Source organism: Dama dama, chromosome 2 (assembly GCF_033118175.1).
Source record: "Dama dama isolate Ldn47 chromosome 2, ASM3311817v1, whole genome shotgun sequence".
In the NCBI taxonomy this organism is placed as follows: Eukaryota; Metazoa; Chordata; class Mammalia; order Artiodactyla; family Cervidae; genus Dama; species Dama dama.
Window position 1 is genome coordinate 15,697,225 of NC_083682.1, and position 20,612 is coordinate 15,717,836.

Here is a 20,612-nt window from a genome sequence, read left to right on the forward strand (position 1 = left end):
GTTCGCTGTTGACTAAGTCATTTGTGAAGTGTGGAAGCAGAGTGAAGAAGAGACAGTAAGGTATAGCTGGAGGTGAAATATTTTCTGTGCAAGTTTGAAGATGGAGAGGAAGAATGAGGGCGGGTGGAGGTTGAGGTGCTGGGCAGGGAAGCGCAGCTGAGAAGAGTCCAGAGGCGATGAGGTGGAAGACAGAGGCTTCTTAGAGTTGTTCAGGTGGTGTCTCTGGTCCCATTAGCTATGGCTGTGAAACAAACTAGCCCCAAACCATCCTGACTTGTGGATCAGGAATTTGTTCAGAACTTGGCTGGGTGACTCTCCCGCTCCTCATGCATCTGCTGGAGTCACTTGGAATGTGGATGGTGACTATGTTGGCCTGGGGGGTCCAAGGCAACTTACTTTCAGGCCTTATTGCTTTGGAAGGCCGGGTTTGCTCGGCCCTGTGGTCCCTATGGACTCAGCACTTTCCACGTGGTCTCTCTCATGTGGATGCTGGACTCAGGTGTGGGTGGTAGCCTAGAGCCCAGGGCACCCATACGGAAGCTGCCGGCTGTCTCAGGCTGGGCCTGCAATCCTGGGACAGCACCACCTCTGCTGCAGTCTCTGGTCTGGCAAGGCTCTGGGGCTAGCCTGGATTCGGAGGGAGGGGAGCTACCTCATCAGCAGGGCTATCAAACGAAGGCCATCATCAGTCTGCCTCAGCCACTCCCTAGAAAGAACCGATGACCATAGAAAGAACAACATTCAGACAGAAGATAGTGAAACTTCAGTGCTGAATGGATTTGCATGTTAGTAAAATAGAGATTGGGGCACAAGAGCCTGTGAGGCTCTGGCTTAAGATGAACCTGGTTTCTAACCCTGGCTATTTAACCAAGTAATCTTGGACTGTTTCCTCATCTGTAAAATGCAGTTAATGGTATACCTACCTGAGTCTTAAGCTAGGTTCTTCAGGAAGCAGAAACTGGGACAAAACTGAGCAAAAAGTTGTTGGTTGGGAGGGCCGTTGACAGCAGCCCTCCCGAAAAGGGGGTAAGGAAGGAGATAGGACAGAGGAACAACTCAGATTGTGATGTAGGATGACAGCAGCTCAGTAGACCCCCCAGGATTTGCTTTGGAGTGAGTGTGAATCTTCTGATTAATTCTGAGTGGGCTGAGATTGCCAGGTCTCTACTGAGTCACTGCCTGTGGCCACCTGGGGAGAGGACAGGCCCTGGAGTGAGATGGTTCTCTCCAACTGAGGGATCCCTGTAGGGCTGAAAGCCAAGGGCATCTACCAGTAACACACCCAGCAGCTGAACAATGATCCTTCATTCGAGGAGGCCCTGGGTGGGCTACCTTGTGCCAACCAAGGGGGGTTCGTAATGCATCCAGGCACCAGCATGGCTTTGCTGGTCAGCTCGTTTGCCTGGAGTGCTTATAGGTTGGACAAGAAAGTCAGTTGCTGAAGGGTGATGTGGAGAAGGATTGGAAGATAACAAGTGAGCTGGGCAAGGGCTGCGTCAGCATTTAACAGAGTCAAAAGTAGCCAGAGAAAGCTCAGCTAATGGAACGGGCAAATCTGAGAAATTGCTAATACATTCCCAGGCCAGTGTCAATAGGTACCACTCTCTTCACTGTGAGAATGAGTGAAAAGGTCAGGGGACCACATTTCTCCTCTTTCCCGGGATGACTCAGCGTCACTGGGGCACGAGGTAATGGAGAGATAATGTGCTCTGGGTTCAGATCCCAGCTCCACCATTCACCAGACGTGTGAACTTTAGGAAGTTAATTAATCTCTCTGATCCGAGGCTTCCTCATTTTAAAATGGGGACCACGGCAGCCAACTTGCGGGGCAGTTTAGCAGTAATGTATATCTAAATTGCCTGGATGAAGGCGTGGGATCAACAAGTAGGAATGTTTATCCTGGACAGGATCACTTACGAACAGCTTCCTTTCTCTGTTTAGAAATTATGTAGGATGACCCCCAGGGCATTTATATTCAACAGAAACACAGAGGAAGCATGCCTTGGGTCAGGCTCTGTACCCCCATGCTCTCATGGGAGTCTCACAGTGGTAAATGTCGAAAGGCATCATTGCCCCTTTTCACAGAGAAGACAATGGAGGCTCAGAGAAGTGGAGGGCCTAAAGGGTTAAGTAGTGCAGGAAGTGGCATCAAAGCCATGGCTTCTGACTCCAAGTCCATCCTGCCTCTGCATCTCCATCCTGCCCTAAGTTGAGGCACAGCTTTGGGTGGGGTTTTGGGTCTGCAGCAGGGCACAAGCCATGCTGGCCACATGGGTGCTTCAGGTTGGCTGGAGCGTGCATTTTTGCCATCAGCTTGGACTGTCAGCTTTCTTCATAATGATTAAAAGAAGGTAAAGGATGAGAAAAAGGACTAAAGAAATCATCTTTGTACATTTTAATCTGAGCTGGTTTTGAGCAGGATGATAAGGCGGGTTGTGGAAATGTCAGCTTCTCCTTATCTCTAATTGACTTAAGTCAAGGCAGCTCTAATCCTTGTGTGCACAGCAGCCTGGAATGGAGAGATGAGGACAATTGATTCCTACTTTTTAATTAACACATGAGCTGGTTTAAAACAATAGTATATTGGGGGCAGCCTGGGAGCAGGAGGGAATGTGAGGTGGGGTCATCTCCACAGTGGTGACATTTAGAGCAGCATGGACAGGTGTCAGCATTTGATTAGAATCAGGGCTGGAGGGGAATGAGTGCATCTCATGCCTGGGTGTGGTCCCAGAAGGCTGCAGCCAAGGAGACAAAGGCGTCTCCATGTCTTTTCAGGCACAAGTGGGACGACTCTAATTTACGAAGTCTGAGGGTACCCTAAGGTATGCATTTGTGAAACTGGTCCCTCACACTGTCCTCCGTGTTGCTGCTTGGCCAGGGTGCTTCATGAAGCTGGTGGTCTAGCTAAGTGTCAGAAGTCCTGTCTACACTAATGAACAGGAGCCGGAGTATCTGTGCCCCCACCGTGGCTGCTGCGTCTGTGTGGTAGGTCCCCAGCATCTACAGCTTCCCCCTCATCTCCTCTTCTGTGCCTGGCTTTTGTCTTCATTCCTGCTGTTGTTTAGTCCAACTCTTCCATGACCCATGGATTGTAGCCCACCAGGCTCCTCTGTCCATGGGATTCTCCAGGCAAGAAGACTGGAGTGGATTGCCATTTCCTTCTCCAGGGGATCTTTCTGACCCAGGGATCAAACCCCTGTCTCCTGCATTGGCAGGTGGGTTCTTTACTGCTGAGCCACTGGGGTAGTCCTTCATTCCTGTAAGGTTTCCTTATTCTGAACTCCACCTTGGTTGACTGCTACCTGAATTTTCTACAAAACAACTTCTGTGCTCCCAGCCCCAGGAGCTGGATTTTGATTTGATGCCCTGCTCCTCTTACTTCATCCCTAGTCTTCTATCAGCTTGATCAAACCTACAACCACAATTTATCTTCTGCATTCAATGAGCATCACCCCTCCTATCACTCACCGGATATTTCTACTGCCATGTCCATCCTGTTCCCAAAATTACTTCTTGAGCATGCTGTTACTGTTACCTAAGATTTGCTTTATCTCTTGGACATTGACATTTGAACTCTTTTCAGCCCTCATTGGGGATAGGAAAGGAAGAAGCTTCACGTTAAATTAGCTTCCCGAGACCCATTCTTGCAAGAGCCGCCTTTATTTCTTTTTTCTTCCTGGTCAATTTTCAAGAGTCCAGCACTCTAGAGTAGTTCAGGGCCAAATGACCATGGGTCATGGCACTTACAGTGTTACTAGAGTGAGCACTAGAGGGTAATATGCTTTTAATTAGTGCTCTTAATATATTAATAGACAGGAGACAGGGGCATGGACTAAGTGGCCTCTGAATGTTTCCCTTTCCAGGATTTAAAGATCTGACTGTTCTGTAGATTTAGAAAGCAATAAATAAATTGGCTGTTCAGAACACTCTGCCCAGTCCATCATACTACACTTTGACCTCTCGCTCTTTACTCTTGCTCTCATTTTGTTTCTTTTCATGTTTTTTTCAATTGAAGTATAATTGATTTACAATGCTGTGTTAGTTTCAGGTATACAACAAAATGACTCATGTGTGTGTGTGTATATATATGTGAAAAGATTTTTAAAATATATGTATATAGGTAATACATGTAAATTATAGGTTATTGCAAGATATCGAGTATAGTTCCCTGTGCTATACAGTAGGTCCTTATTGTTTAGTAGTGTATATATGTTAATTCCAAACTCCTAATTTATCCCTCCCCCATCCTTTCCCCTTTGGTAACCAAAAGTTTGTTTTCTGTGACTGTGGATCTTTTTCTGTCTTGTCTGTAAGTTCATTTGTATCACTCTTTTAGATTCCACATTAAACACATTTATCTGGTTGACTTCACTGAGTATGAGAATCTCTAGGTTCATCCTATTTTCTTATTTCTTACGTCTTCCCCAAGCTCTGGTGTTAGGGAGACACATTGATCTGGAAATTTTTCTCCATCAGAATTTGTGTGTTTTTTAAGGATGGATACCATATTTTATCCACTGAGGTCACTCTATGCTCAACAGATTTGACTATGGAGCACTCACTTGCGTCTGAGACTCTGCTCTGCCCTTTGCATGGTTACTTCTTTGGATGTGAACATCCACTCTTTGAGGTAGTACCACCATTCCCACATTTTCTAACTGAGGAAAAGGACATTGGGAGATGTTAAGAAAACCGGTGCAGGTCCATGGCGCTGTGTGAGTGTCAGAGATGCTGAGTTAGCGTGTAGCAGCTTTTCTGAATCTGTCCCAAAGCATGACACGCCAGAGATTCTCGGTCAGCCTAGCTGAATAAACAATGAATTAAGACAAGAATTCTGTTTCCATTTCTGCTACTAACTTGAACATTTCCTTTAAGTAACTGAGCTTTATTTTCTTACCTACTAACTTCCAGAGGACCCGGGTCATAGCAAGTATTTAGTAAACATTTCATAAATGACCACTAACTAAATGGCCGAGGGGATGGTTGACCCTGGAAGCCTTTTCTATGTCAACCATCTATGACCACAGCTTGGGTTTCTCTCTCTTCTCTGACCACACATACCACACTCCATGTCTAGACGTTGGATTCCATTCTACCTTGCAGGTCCTAAGTGCTGAGCATGTGTTTTCTGTATTCCCCAGTTCCTTGTATTATATGTCCTTCTCCTTGGTCCTGAGGCCAGTGTCCAGACTATAATGCATGCTCAGTGAATACAGACTGAAGTGGAGCTGAGTGTTGCCCCAGAACACCTCAAGCCAGAAGGCACACTGACATAGCAGTAGCCTCCCAGGATCTTGTTTTAGTCTTCAAAGAAACTGCCATGTGGTTTCTGCTAAACAGATGTTTTTGACAGGTGAGGAAGCAGCATCCAGTCTGCTGGTTTAAGGCACATTTGACACAGTGCCACAGTATGCTACCTTCCATCTATGGGTGCTAGTCTCCAGAGACAGAGGGTGGTACACAGTTCTGGGGGATCCAGAGAGCAGTGGTCTGGGAGAAAGACCCCACGGAAATTGACAAAACTCTACTAACCAGATGAATAGTGTCCTGAAATGGTTACACGCGCACACACACACACACACACACACACACACACACACACATACAATCGAACTTCATTATTCTTCATCCTTCAACTACTTTCAAAGTTGTGGGCAAGACTAGACTCTTGGTCTTGCTCCTTCCTGAAAGTGGAGAGCAACCAATTTTCAGAGGGCAGATAGGATGAGGGATGAAAATGGGCTCTCAGTGCCCAAGGAACACAAGAAAAGCCATGGCAGTGTCAAGAGTGGCCAGGAAATCATGGCTTTCTCCAATATTTGAGATTCCAGAACTTAAAGAGCACTTTCTTAAGTAAAAACTGACAGGTACATGTGTTGGCTTCATGGCATGGATATTTATCCATAGATCATAGATTCTCTAGGAAGTAATTGAGGGAAAAGTTAAGAGGAAGATGGGAAAGTCTGAGCCTGGAGGGACTACCCACATACCCTTAGTTATCCTGCTGCACATAGCCAACTTGACATTCCTTGCAAAAAGACATCCATTCCTGTTTTGTTTTGAATTCATAAGTAATTTACTCTTGGAAGAAATGAGGTCTTTTCCAATTCTGCCCACCTTTTCAGATACTCCCACACCTACACTATATATATTCACCAGACACTCCTTTAGGGCAGGGACCCTGTCACATTGATCTGAGACCCTCTGGTGCTAGCATAGCATCTGGTACATAGTGGGCATGAATAAGTGTTTGCTGAAACCAAGAATGAAAGAAAGTCTACTTGGGGTTGAGACATACCCAGCTTATCTTGTTCAGTTGTTCAGTCACTCAGTCATGTCTGACTGCGACCCCATGGACTGCATCACACCAGGCCTCCCTGTCCATTACCAACTCCCGGAGCTTGCTCAAACTCATACCTGTCGAGTCTGTGATGCCATCCAACCATCTCATCCTCTGTTGTCCCCTTCCCCTACTACCTTCAATCTTTCCCAGCATCAGGATCTTTTCCAAAGAGTTAGTTCTTTGCATCAAGTGGCCAAAGTATTGGAGTTTCAGCTTCAGCATCAGTCCTTCCAATGAATATTAAGGAAAGCTTACCTTGAAGGATGCTTTATATCTTGTTTTTCTGTTTTAATTTATTTTTTCCCCTGTAAGAAGTTTTAATGTATGAGTGTCCAGGGGCAAGAAGAAAAGAAAAAGAAATACACTTACCATGGAAGTTATCCAGTAAAGTTTAGTCCTTTTCACAAAGAAAAATTTACCAGTTATTTAATTCGGGGACTTGAAAGCTCACAAAAGGGAAAGAAGGGTGGGAAAAGAGGAGGGAGAGGAAAAGTACTTTCCCACCGTAGGGAGGACTGGGACAGGAACAAAAGCTCTGTGATTCACCCAAGAATAGTAGCTTAAAGGACCACGACTACGTGCCAAGCACCCGAGGTGCTGCCAACCTCAGCTCTTGTGGGGCATTTGCCCTTTGATGCAGCCAAGGGAAGGGATTTAACCAGGCAAGTGGTGACCTTAGAACAGCTGCTTGGAGGCTGTTTTGAAAGAGAAGAAGCACTGATATCCTTACCCTTCCCTGACGCTCTCCCTCTAATCACCAAGGAAGCTAAAGAAAGAGTTAATTAAGAGACTAGAAAGAACAAGATTGTATTGCTGGTGGAATGACCTAGGCAGAAAAAACGTGGAGGCAATTAAGGAAGAAAGCTGAAGTTGAGGGGGTAGGGAAAAGAGGTGGGGAGAGAGATGACCCTTGAGCAGAGTTCCCGGAATAGGAGCCTGCAGTAGACAGCATAACCAGGGACTTCCCCAGATCAGCTCCCCAAATCCTCACCAGCAACTGAGGGCCTATCTGCTCTTCTCACATCTTGGAGGAGGAAGTGAATTTTCAGCCAGATAAAAATAATAAGACCAGGACGCCAGGGACTTCACCCAGCGGGAGATCAGAAGCCGCAGCCAGGCCAATGAAGCAGAGCCCAGGAAGGGAGGAAACTTCACTTTATCTGCCCTGAGGCTTCTGATTGTCCATTGTAACAGCGTTCTCTGAGCAGTTAAGACAGTCCACCCCCAACCCTCACAGAGCTAAAACAAAACAAAAGACCCATCGGTGTAATTAAATATTCATTGAACTCCTCCTGTGAGTTAGGAAGGTCCTCCCGTGCTGGGGATACAAAAATGAGTCAAACACCGCCCCTTACATAGGAAACTCCCAGCCCAAATCAGAAAATCATTGTCAAACAAGGTAGTCATTTAATAAGGCATGTGTAAAAGCTTTAAGAAGACACAGAGGAAAAGAGGAAGACCCCTGATGTCAGGGGTATTGGCTGAGCTTCTGCGGTAAGCTGAGGTTTTTGAGGGCGGAGTGGAAAAGCCATCCCAGACAGAGGGGCAGCAGCACAGAGCCAGACCATGGCATTTCGGGTGCAGGCGGTCATCCAGGCTGTTTGGTGGGGGGAAGGCGGAGATCAGAGTCAACCTCCAAGATCTGTCACCTTAACAGTCTGTTGGAGAGGGGGTATTTTGCTTTGATTGCATAAAATAAAACTTTACCATCTTACCTAGAACTTGAAGCATTATGCTAAATGAAGTAAGTCAGACAGAGAAGGACAAACACTCTCTGTTCTCTCTTATACGTGGAATCTTAAAGATAAACAAAGAAGCTCATAGACACAAAACACAGATTGCTGGTTCCCAGAGGTGGGGAGTGGGAGAAATGGGTGAACTGTTTTTTATTTTAATTTAAATGCATGCTAGGTTGCTTCAGTCATGTTCAACTCTTTGCGACCTCACGGACCATAGCCTGCCAGGCTCCTCTGTCCATGGGATTCTCCAGGCAAGAATATGGAGTGGGCTGCTGTGCCCTTCTCCAGGGGATCTTCCTGACCCAGGGATCGAACCCAAGTCTCCTACACCTCCCACATTGGCAGGTTCCTTACCACTAGTGCTGCCTGGGAAGACCAATAATGTAATATCATAAAAGAATTTTTATATCGGTTATACTGTTGAAATGATAACATTTTGGAGATACAGGGCTAAAAAAATTATATTATTAACATTACTTTCAACATTAATTAATTCCTAGCATTAATTTTAAATACATTGAAACGAAAAATAAAGCTTACTATCTTAACCATTTTTCAGTGTATGATTCATTGACCCGAATGAGTTCCACTCATAATGTTGAACAGTCATGAACCACCATCTATCTCCAGAGCTTTTTCATCATCCCAAACAAAATCTCTTCACCCACAAATCAGTTCACACCCCATCTCCCCTTCCCTCCAACACCTGGTAACTTAAATTCTACTTTCTGTCTCTGTGATCATTTGTCAGTTCTTCATATAAGTGGAATCATACATCTGTCCTTTTGTGTCTCATTTCACTTACACAACGTTTCCGAGGCTTATCCAGGTTGTAGCATGCATCAGAAATTCTCGTTTGTGACTGAATAATACTCCATTGGATGTATCCACTACATTATGTTTGTCCCTTGATCTTTTGATGGACAACTGTGTTATTTCCATCTCCTGGCTACTGTGAATAATGCTACTATGAACATTGGTATACATGTATCTGTTTGAGTCTCTGCTTTCCATTCCTTAAGGTATATACCTGTAAGTAGAATTGCTGGATTGTATGATATTTCTATGCTTAAATTTTTGAGGAACCATTAAGTTGTTTTCCACAGTGATTATACCGTTTTATATTCTCATCAGCAATGTACAAGTCTCAATTTCTCTACACCCTCACCAACATTTGTTGTTTTCTGGTTTTTTTTTTTTTAATTACAGCCATCCTAATGTGCATGTGAAGGGTTATTATGGTCTTGATTTACATTTTCCTAGTGATGAGTAATGTTGAACATCTTTTCATGGTCTTATTTGCCATTTATATATCTTCCTTGGAGGAAAGTCTATTCAAATCCTTTGTCCATTTTCAAGTTGGGTTGTTTGGGCTTATTGTGGTTGAATGTGTAAGTTTTGAGTGTTAGGAACCACGGACAGAGGAGCCTAGTGGGCTACAGTCCATATGGTCTCAAAAGAGTCAGGCGCGACTTAGCTACTGAACGAGAACAACAAACTATGGGATAGAAACTAAATGGGACCAATTATATTTTAAGGTGTTCTGAGGTGTAAGTCATCCATGGTGAAAGCCACTGGATTGGAAGCCTTGTCTGACTTGCGAAGGCCCATATGTTTCAAGATGTTTCAAGTGTGATTGATGTGTATCACTGCATTTAAGGAAATGGGAGAGGGTGGTCTCACCTGGCCTTGAAGCCACTCCTCTCTGTCCAGAAGTCCAGCCCTGGAGAGCAAAGCAGTAGGTGTCCCACTCATGTCACGGGGGACCTGGGCCGAGGACCGCCTGTGTCCATCAGCTTAGGGGCTTTTCCTCCCACCTTCACAGGATCCTGGATCCTGGATGGTCAGGCAGGCCCTCCTGCTCCCTCTAGTGGATCAAGTCCAGGACTGGTGGGCAGATTTCCTGCCTTCAAATCCTAGTCCTCTTGTGTTTTTCAGGTGACCTTGGAGGTCCCTAAACCTTAGGTAACGCTTCTGCAAAATGGGGAAAGGAATTACAGCTCTAGGACTGTGATGTGACTCCTATGAAACAAAGTGTGTTCTGCACACAGTGGGTCAGACAGGTCACAGGGTTTGAGAGATGCTAGCGAAGAAGGAAGAAGGGCAGTGCAAGGCCAGGAAAGCCTCTCAGCCCGAGTGCAGAGGCGACTGCAGCCTCTTGCAGCCCGAAGCAGGTGTAACCTGGCAGATGGAGTGTCCTGTGCGGTGTTCCCCTGTAGACCTGAGGCCCCTCTCCCCAGGCCCAGACCCCCACCCACACCCCCTTCCCCGGGGCCGTGGGACCACCAGGCAGTCCTGCTCCATAAGCATTAATCCTCAGGGTTCCTCTCCGAGGGAGGCTTAGCTGCATTCATGAATTCAGAGTTAAATCCCTCACAGTCCTCAGTCAAATGGAACAGCTGGTCACGGATACTGATAGCAAGGACAGAAGTCATCAGTTTGATGGGTGTTTCCTGGAATAATAAGTGAACTGCTTATGACATTTCTGAAAGCGTCCGACACACCTGTCCCCGAGCCCTACCACCCCCTGCAGTCAGCCGCGTGGACAGGCTCTCTGTGCCTTGACTCTCGGGGAAAGCGCCAGCTTTCCTAATGCTCATGGAATATGTGTAAACGGTGACATCAGGCCAGAGCCAGGGGCCTGCAGACAGCATGGGAAATACGCAGGCTCCCAGAGGCTTTAGCATCAGGTTCTGACCGTTGGCTCATGGCCTTGGGCAAGCTGTGAAGCATTTCCGAATCTAGATTTCCCATTGAAATGGGGTCAATACCTTACCCGAAATGCCCTGCTGGGATCAAATAGGACAGCGGAGGGGAGGGTCTCTGACATTCTGTTGGTGCTTCATAAATGCAATTCTTCAGTTTCTAGCCCAACATAGAAGCAAACTGCGGACTTATTTCTTTGCCCAAACAAAAAAACCTCATGATGGTATTTTGGGGGAGAGAACAGGAATAGGAGGGAGACAGGAAATTTTCCCACCAGTCGCAGTGGCATCCCCCTTGGGTACAGGGCCATGACTGAGTCGCTTACAGAAACAGTGGCCGGGCAGGAGGAAGGCTGGACTCGGCGGGGCTGGGCTGCCTGAACATCCAGGACTCAGAGCCCTTCAGCCAACTAGTGCTGAGCCCGCGATGGTGTGGGTGACCCCCGCCCGCGCAGCGGCTGCACAGCCATGCGGCACAAATCCCTGAATTTTCAGCGGAAGGAGCCGCTCTGCCGCCCCTGAAGAGAGAAGGAAACAGACCCTTCCCTGCAAGCGTGTTTGCTCTGCAACCACCACTGAGCGCGATTTTAAATTTCACGTGCGGGCTGCCTCCCAGGGTCCTGATGCTGCTCACGGAGGACAGCAGCTCATTTGTCTGTGTGCCCCGTGGCCAGGGGTGTCCAGGTGACAGCTGCTGCTTGGAAGCATGACGGGCCCCAGGCGGCAGGAGGACTTAATTAATCAGTGCATTGATGGAGCCGCTACTGAGAGCCAGGCCCTGTGCTGGGCGCTGTGGGGGAGAGAAAACCGGGCAGAGTCTTGCCTTCTGGTGTCTTAAATTCTAGCCCAGGGTGGTGACACACAAGTGTGTGCAAAGTTAAATAGAAACATAAGAAATAAATAACAACTCAATTCAATACTATTGGCAATGTCACACGGATACTCCTGTTCATGATTAATTACCCAGGGAAAGGAGCAGACGTGAAGTGCTACAGGAAGGAATCTGTCAGTGTGTTTATTATTGACTGCCTCCTGCAGACCTAGGGCCATGAAACAAGCCAGATCTTTCTCAGGACCCCTGCCCTGGCCTCCCCATCCGATGTTGTTTCGAAGTTCTTGGCAGCCCATGAAGTGCTAGAGAGAGAGTCAAGTCATCCGTAAGAGAATCCCCATCCCCTCCAGTTTGTTCCAGGTGCTCAGGGTTGGTGCTTAAGTGCCCCAAGTGGAGAAGGCAAGGAAGAGGTTAGCACCTGCATCCTCAGTGGGTCTCCTTGGAGCCCTTATCACAGCCTTGAAACAACTGTGTCTCCCTCATAAGAGTACAAACCACCTGAAGACAGAGCCTTGTCTTGCCTACTTTTGTAGTTTCCTCTTTGCCACTGCTTGCTATGATGACAGACACACAGAAAATACTCCCACACATTATAGAATGCTACTGGCTTCCTGTGTTGTTACTGCCAAACTTGTCAGATATCTCTAACACGACGCTTAGGAGTGGATCATGCTTTACTGGAAAGCAGGACTCGTTTCTGGTCAAAAAACCCAATGCTTGTAATAAAGATAGAGGTTGGGTCTTGGGGATTTTGGGTGGGGTGGGCAACACTTACCTTATTCCCTCTTTTCCTTGGTAGAGAACTTGGAGGAGGCTTGTGTGCTAAGTCACTCCAGTCGTGTCTGATTCTTTGTGACCCTATGGACTGCAGCCCACCAGGCTCCTCTGTCCATAGGAGTCTACAGGCAAGAATACTGGCATGGGTTGCCATGACCTCCTCCAGGGAATCTTCCCGACCTAGGGATCAAAACTGCGTCTCTTACATCTCCTGCATTGAGAGACAGTTCTTTACCACTAGTCCACCTGAGAAGCCCTGGAGGAGGGAGTCCTGCTCAATTATATCTTCCCTGAGACAGTCCGAGAAGAGGACAGGTCACTTGAACCCCACACATAGTGGAAGCAGGCTGGTTCTCCTTCAGGTTGGGGCAGAAGAGATGGGCGGGATTCAAGAGTAAGATGTAGTGTTGCCTGGTGCCCCAGCCTGCTATGGGAATGTTGTCCGATGCAGATGGGAAGTCAGAAGGCAGACACAGCTTGGAAGGCGAATCAAGGGCACAGGGGTGGACAGAATTGGCAATCTGCCTGACTAGCTGAGCACCCACTACCTTTTCTCAGCATCACCCTGGTTGTCAGAGGATGAAGCACAGGGAGCTCAGAGCCCAGGATGTAGTCGGCACTTCATAAGCATTAACTCGAGATTAATGAGTGAAGCAGAAGAAACTTTTCCATGTTTTTCAACAATTTTATAGGAAAGTCATCAAACATACAGGAAAGATGAAACAATTTTACAGTGCGTACCCACTAACCCATCACCAGACACTACAATTAGCATTTTATTCAATTTTCTGTATCAGAATTCATCTATCTATCTGTTATCCATCCATCAACCTGACACTTGTGATTTTATAAAGGATATATTCCACTTAAGGAAACAAGGCAAGTACATGTGAAACAATTAGAGTTTTACAAGACGGTGCTAAATAGTGAGATATAAGCATGCATATGATTGGAGAGGAGAAGGTGATCTTCTGTGAGGAATATAATATTCAGGGACCATTTCAATGGAGACAGGACTTCAGCTGGGCCTGGAAGAATGTGTAGGATTTGGACAGCCAGAGGGAGGGAGCATGGATTTCGTGGGCAGGACCCCGTTGCTCTGGGTGGTACTCCACCAGCCCTTTCTTCCTACCCAATGCCAGTCTGGTGTCATCTTCAGAGCTGAGGACAAAACCTGGATGTGAATGCCTCCAGGGCTTCAGACCCTGAGGACTCTGGGCATCTCTCTTGTTGAGCGACACACAGTGGGATTCCAGAGACTGGCCCAGAGAGATATGACCTTTTCACCCAGAATGAAGTTAAAGAACAAAGATCTAATTGGGTGTGTGGGGAGCTACAGGAACTTGAGGAAATGGTCAGGAAGTAGGTGGGTGTCTGGGGGCTTCCTCTAAAGGTACTGAGGGAAGACCAGGGAGCTTTTCCCCTGCCTCCCAGGCTGGGAAAGCAGCACAGAGCAGCCAGAAGGGAACATGATGGCCTCGGAAAGGGCTGGCCGTCCTGCGCCTCTGATGGAGCAGGCCTGGTGTGGGGTGGACACAGCTCAAGGGGAGGCAGGAGCTGTAGTTCTACCAAATAAGCCAGCTGTCCCCTGGTGCCATCTGGGGAAGAGGTTTCTGAAGAATAACAATGAGTCCCGGCGGCCCAGCCATGTCCGCCTCTTTGACCCCATGGGCTGTAGCCACCCACCGGGCTCCCCTGACTGTGAGATGTCCCAGGCAGGAATACTGGAGTGGGTAGCCATTTCCTTTTCCAGGGGATCTTCCCAACCCAGGGATCAAACTCCAGTCTCCTACATTGCAGGCAGATTCTTTACTGTTAGAACCACCAGAGGTTTCTGAAAATCAGCTTTAAAAGGCTGTTAGCACGTGGGTTACTCCCAGGACATTTGCTGGTGATGGGAGTCAAGTGCCAGCCTGGCTTGTGCTTCAAAGACCGACAGAGAAGGTGCTGAGCATTACTGAGCAGTTTGCACCATTGTAAGAGCTGGTTACCTATCCCCCTGCAGGAGAGGGTCTGGCTGCCTACAACTGGGACACACCACCTTGCCCTGTGTTTCCTCTTTCTCGCTCTGGTTTCCCCAGGCTGCTCTCCCCCTCCCTCTGAATCCTTTTTGTCCCCTTTGAATTGTATTGCTGTGCTTGGATACAGTCCATGTAGGACTCCCTGAGGGAGGGTTGGGGCCCCCTCCCTCTGCAGCGGTCGCCCTGGTCTGCGAAGGCTACAGTGGGCCAGGGGCTTTTGTAGAACAAAAGATACCTGTTCTGTGGACGGTCCAGGTGCAGGCTGGAAGGAATTCATCCAAGTGCAGTGGAGGATAAGCCCATTCATTTTGTGATGCAGCCTCTGTGTACTTTGTCAGCAAGATGGAGAACACTCACTATTTTCTCTGGCTTTTAGGATTTCCATATTTATTGCTTGTTTGCTACTGCTAGGGAGAAGCAAAGTGGCGGAGCGGGGGACAACAACTTGCTACATTTGAAATTTTAAACATACATATATAAGTTCCCCCCATCCCTGCCCCATCCCTCCCTGTCCCCTGCAGTTCCAGCAACGCAGAGAACCGCGGACTGTTAGAGCTGGAATCACTCGAGAAATCCAAACCCTATTTCCTCATTTTGCACACAAGGAAATCCCGGGCAGGGTGTGGAGGGACTGGTCATCACTACACACCTAGTTCTGGCAGCCCTGAGACTAGCGTTTATGCCCACAGAATCTTAATTCCCCATCACTGGACCAAGCAAGCTCCTTTCCTATCAAGTCATGGTCCTACTGTGTGTAGGAGACCCCACTGTGTGTGAGGGCCTGTGTGGCCACCTGGTGTGTTCCCTGCATCGTTCCTCGAAAGGGCGGGAGTCTCTCCCTGTTGGTTTTGTTGGTGAAGTGCAGGGACCACAGGGCAGGTGACATTGAGTCAGGGCTGGGGTGGGGGGGTGGGGGAAGGGGGTCCTCAGGACCCTACCATCTACTGGAGGTGAGGACACAGAACAGATGTGACTCAGTCAGGAATGCAGCATTATGGGAGCTAAAGCCCTCAGTGTCCACACACAGTACAAGCTAGATGCTTGTTGATGGACAAGAGGGAGACATCTCCCACCAAGAGGCCAGGAAAGGCTTTTCAAGACATCAGCATTGAGTTTCGGCTAGAGGAATTTCAGCTACCGGCCACAATGGTATTTCCAGTAAAAGACAGAAATGAGCTGGAGTGTGTTCAGGAAAAAGGGACCAGCAGGTATGCAAGTTGTGTGTGTATGGAGGGGTGGGGGGTGGAAGGTGGGGCTAGAAGGGAAGCTCAGCTGTCCACAAGATGGGGGTCGTGGAAGCCCTGCCATATGCAGGGCAGCCTTGTAGACCTGGAATTTTGCAGCCAACGAGACAAGAGAGGATGGCGATGGGAGGCACAGACCCACACACAGTCTGTGATGTGACAGCGAGTGCCTGGGAGCCTGCAGTGACGGGGGTCTCTGGAGGTAATAATAAGGAAAAGCCAGCCATGGGGAAACCAGTGTTTACCATGGAGGGAGCCTTCCATGCAAAGGAGAGGCAAGGGGAAAGCTTTGTGGCCAGAACAGACTTGGCACATTTGAGAAAGAGAAAAAAGACTCTCACAAAATAAATTTCAATGGAGTCTACCAGTGGGAGAGGAGTTTGGGGTCACATTATGTAGAACCTTCTAGTCCATGGCTGGGAGAGTGAATTTCATTCAAATATGATGAGAATAAAATCTAACCTCATTCCCTGCGTTACCTGGCCTTGGCCTCTGTCTTCATGGAAACAGTTCACCTTGATTGACCCAAGACTTTCTCCTTTTGAACAATGAAAGCCCAGCATCTCATGAACACCGTAATTTCCTGGGCAAGTGAGGAGCAGTCAGTCCCCTCACCTCCCACCCTCTTTCTTCCTTATGACAGTCCTATCATGATTCAGGGTGGGGGGGCATGTTTTCAGAGTCCCTCAAAATTCTCTAGATGATTCCCTAGAAAATAGATGGCCATTCAAGATTTCTGAAAACAGGAATGACATAATTAAAGCTATTTAAGCATCTTTAAAACACTGAAAGCCTCTAGGGTCATTCAATTTACATAAAGATGCCTTTCTGTTGCAATCTGGGATTTATTTGGATGCAGGAAGGCTAATGGACCAAGAGGCAGGCCTTCCTTGGGAATAAAAGAAGGTCATCTCCATCCAGATGTTCCTGTCAACACCCTCTCTTGCAGAATTGATTGGATTCTTTAGTCCTCATTCCTCAAGATTTGAAGCTTTGAGCTCTGAATCTCTCTGTAGTAAGCAAAGCTTAAAGGGGCAGGCCTTCACACGACTGTTCCAACGGAGCCTGCACGGTCTCCAGGATTATCTAAAGCTAATTGTGACAGAAATACAATGGCCTCTGCTCATCACCTCTGAAATAGTATTTTCTTTTCTTTTTTTTTTTTTTGAAATGGTATTTTCTAACTTCTCATTAGTTAGGTGTGAAATCAAAATAGTACCTGGTTCCTTTAAGAATCTTTACCAAGATAATGAAATTTGTGATCTCACAATTGCATAAATCACTGCCAGCCCCCTTAAGTCAATTCATATTTCTGTAGTTCGTTAGTGGCTCGGGAGGAAATTGCATTTATTATAATTGCCTCTAATTGCACCAGATTAGTGATTACAATTATTGATGGCAGCTGATTATTCATTAGGCATCAAATCAATCCCTGTGCTTCTTCATTACTCGAAACAGTAACTCTGATGAGGAGAGGTCTAAAGGAGACCACGTCCACCCTCTTCCCTGTCTGCCAGGCGGCCTCCCCAGGCTGTCTCTACACAAGCACCTGAAAATGATTTAGGACTTAAAGTGACAGAAAAGCAGCCCTCTCCTTCCCCATCCAATGCCCAATGATGCCAATTGACTAATGAAATGGTGGAATCAATCCAACATCACCAAAGGCTATTTGGAGGCTCTGGAATGCTCTGGACCTGCGAACTCCTCCAGGATGCCCTCCTTGTTTGCAGAGTAGAAACGTCAGAGTTCCCTGGCCCAACTCTTCTGGAATACACAAAACCCCGAATATGGAAAGAGAATAGACCTGAGGGCCCCATGGGCCAGATTTGTAACTGGCTGATCCCTTGGGAGCAATATAGAGCCCAGCGAGACACTTCAGCACTGCCTGTGCGGAAGAATCACCTACAGGTTGTGAGTCAACAGGGATGAGATGTCCTCTGCTCCTCTTGTTCACTACTGGACTCTCTCACCCAGGACAGGGCTGGCAGAGAGGAAGAGCTGATGCCTGGGTGAGGAGGGAAGACCTGATGGGGTGGTGCTGACAGCTGAATTAGACAACATACTTAAAGCCCGTGTCTTACACCAGGTGATGAGTTTGGCTTCTTGGTGAAGGTCACTTCCTCCCCACCCCATTCCCTCCAAACTTTAACATCTACATTACCTTCGAAAGTTCTATTCCTTATCTCTTTGTGCACTGGTTCAATATTAACTGTAAATTTATCTTCCCTGTAGTATCTGTAATAGAAGAACTGCTTCCAGAAGACCTCCCCATGGTAGTTTTCATTCTTTGGCTCACTCATCAATACCTACAGCGTGCCAGGCACTGGATCTAGAGGATCTGAGAGATAAATAAATCATGGGTATTGACCTTGAACAGCTTACAACCAAATGGGAAAGACCATCCATTCTGTCTCCAGGCTTTGTTTGCATTCACAGAACATACACAGTCTAATCAGCCCACCGAGGCTGGGGAAACCCTGCTCATATTGGAGGGTCAAGCAGGCCTCACAGATGTGGAATGTGAGATTGAAATGGCAAGAATCTCTTCAAATGCCTAATGGAGTGGCTAGATTTTCAAGAGAGCAAGCAGCACCTGAATAGTGGGGAGGCAGAAAGGAGCCCCATTTCAGAGTGGCTCTGCTCGGTGAGGGCTTCAAGCCCACTGCGAGGATGTTAAGCACTCTTTCCATATATTCCCGGAGGCCAAGACCTCCATGACCAACGGGCCTTCCCTTTCCTAGCAGCTGAGGTCTCAGAACTGTGGAGTGGTCTGAGGGTTTTTTCTTGTGGGCTCTGCGACCATGTAGAATCCTAACCCATCCTTTCCCCAAAAGTTTGGGTCACCTTGCTCTCCTTGCCACCCCAGGGGCCTCATCCATCAATTCTGCTGCTTTTCACAAAACCCGGTTTCCACCTGGGAGACTCAGCTTAAAGTGTGTAAGTGTCCACAGGGACCAGAGTCGTTTGGGCAGCTGCTGTCTATGCAGAGGCAGGATCCTCACACTCCGGAGAGGGAAGGATGGAGGCTGTGGGCCAGGAGGCGTGCAGACCAGATCCTGTGTCCACATGGGTGGAGGCTGGTGCTTGTTTCTTTGGTTGCTCAGACTTGAGCCCTGCAGTAGGTCTGACCTGTGCCCAGATCCCCTGAGAAAGTAAACAGTCATCCCTACACAGGGTGTGGGGGTGAGCCTGGAGGACATGGCCCTGGTGCTCTTGCCCATGCGGTACTTGCCACCACTCTGCCTCTTTCCGGGAAGCTATAAGGCAACACGTGGCTTCTATGCACAGCATGTGTCTCTCTTGACTCTCCTGACTCCTGACTCTCTAGGCTCCTGTGCATCCTACGTCTGAGCCAGTGGAAAAGTCTCCTTTCTGCCTCAGGACACTCCACAGCCCAGGCTGCTGATTTATGCAGATGGAAGGGACTCTCTTCTCTAACTGACACGTTCATGTACCTCCTGTCTTCCAGGTGTCCCATATGGTGGCTGTCTCCTTTTGAAAGCTGATCTTTTAGGGCAGGGGTCCCTGACCTCTGGTATCTAATGCCTGATGATCTGAACTGGAGCTGATCAATAATAAGTGCACAATAAATGTAATGCGCTTGAATAATCCCCAAACCATCCCCACCCTCTTCTGGTCTGTGAAAAAAATTGTCTTACATGTAACCAGTTCCTGATGCTAAAAAGGTTGGGGACCACTGTAAATTTAGGGGGAGGAAATATATAAGTATAGAATCATTTGCAAAGAAACCTGAGAATATTAGTCTTCTATGATACATCAGAACCCAAAAAATGCTTTCTCTTTCTTGGCAACGGCGCCCACCCCAGCCTCTTTCCCGAGACCCGCCGGAGGTCTGAGTCTCTCCTCAAGGACAGCAGGATGCTTATCCACTGACCAAGAAAGGAAGTTGTGTTCAGCAATTTTCTGATTCACAAGAAAGCTGCTGTGGCCAGAGCCAGAGAGGAGTTCTGTGCGGGGACCAGGAATTGTAGAGATTTGCCTGGGCTGCTCTGGGAAGCTGTCTGGATCCTGCTGTCAGTGCCCCCATAGATAAGGAGAAGTTCTCCTCCCCTCTGCTCCAGCAAAGCTTCCCCCGAACTCTAAACTTCCAGAGAAATGCGGACCCGAGCCCCCAGCCCCCACCCAGCCCTCCATCAGCTGGTGCCTGTGGTCCAGCATCACCGTGGTAACAGTTGGGGAATGAGTCCCAGTCTAGCTGCCTGTGCAGGATGGCTGTGCAGTAAGAGCCTTCATCCTTATGGCAGGCACATTAATGCCAAGTTTGCTCATTCTAATTAATAACAGTCAGTAAACACCAAAGAGAGCTAATGATGATTACAGGCCGCAGCTCCTGCCTGTTAGCAAACACACACAGGCAGGTGGCCCCCTCCCTCCCGGGGAAGAGGCTGGGGCTGCTGCACCGGCCCTCCTCCAAGCCCTGCCCCGCCTGGAGTCCATCTTGGGTTACTCTTCTCCCGGATTCCTGGCCAGTAAGATAAGAACAAGGCCTGCACAGGCCAGCCATGTGGGAAGAATCCCTGGCTTTGAGAAAGAGGGCTGGGGGACAGGCCTGTGGGTCCTTTTGGGTTCTCAGGCAGCATTCCCTGGCACTGGGCATTAAACAAATTTTTCTATTTTTTTCTCCCTGATTTTAAAGATATTTTTCCAGTTTCCAAAATAATTCAATTTGCTCTGAAAATGAAAACACTAAAGAAGTGTGCACAGAAGGGAGAGCCTCCCTGGGTGGGGTTTGTGGCTGGTGGAGCTGCCTGCATTTCCCACCTGGAGCTCCATCTCTCCTCTTGCCAGCTTCTGCTCCCATTCTACTCCCTCCTCTGCCTGGTACACACACGGTTTTATCCGAAAAGTGAATGATCCCCGTAAAGAACCTTTCACTCCTGGTCCTGCGGGGTTTCTTACCCCTCCTCCAGCCCCAGTTCTATCCTTATCT

At 47.8% G+C, this 20,612-nt stretch overlaps 1 protein-coding gene across 1 annotated transcript in view; it reads left to right on the forward strand.

The window, feature by feature from the left end:
- NTM (neurotrimin) overlaps positions 1-20,612 on the forward strand; it is a 925,228-nt gene that overhangs the window by 145,890 nt on the left and 758,726 nt on the right. The gene's annotated exons all lie outside the window — the stretch shown is intronic.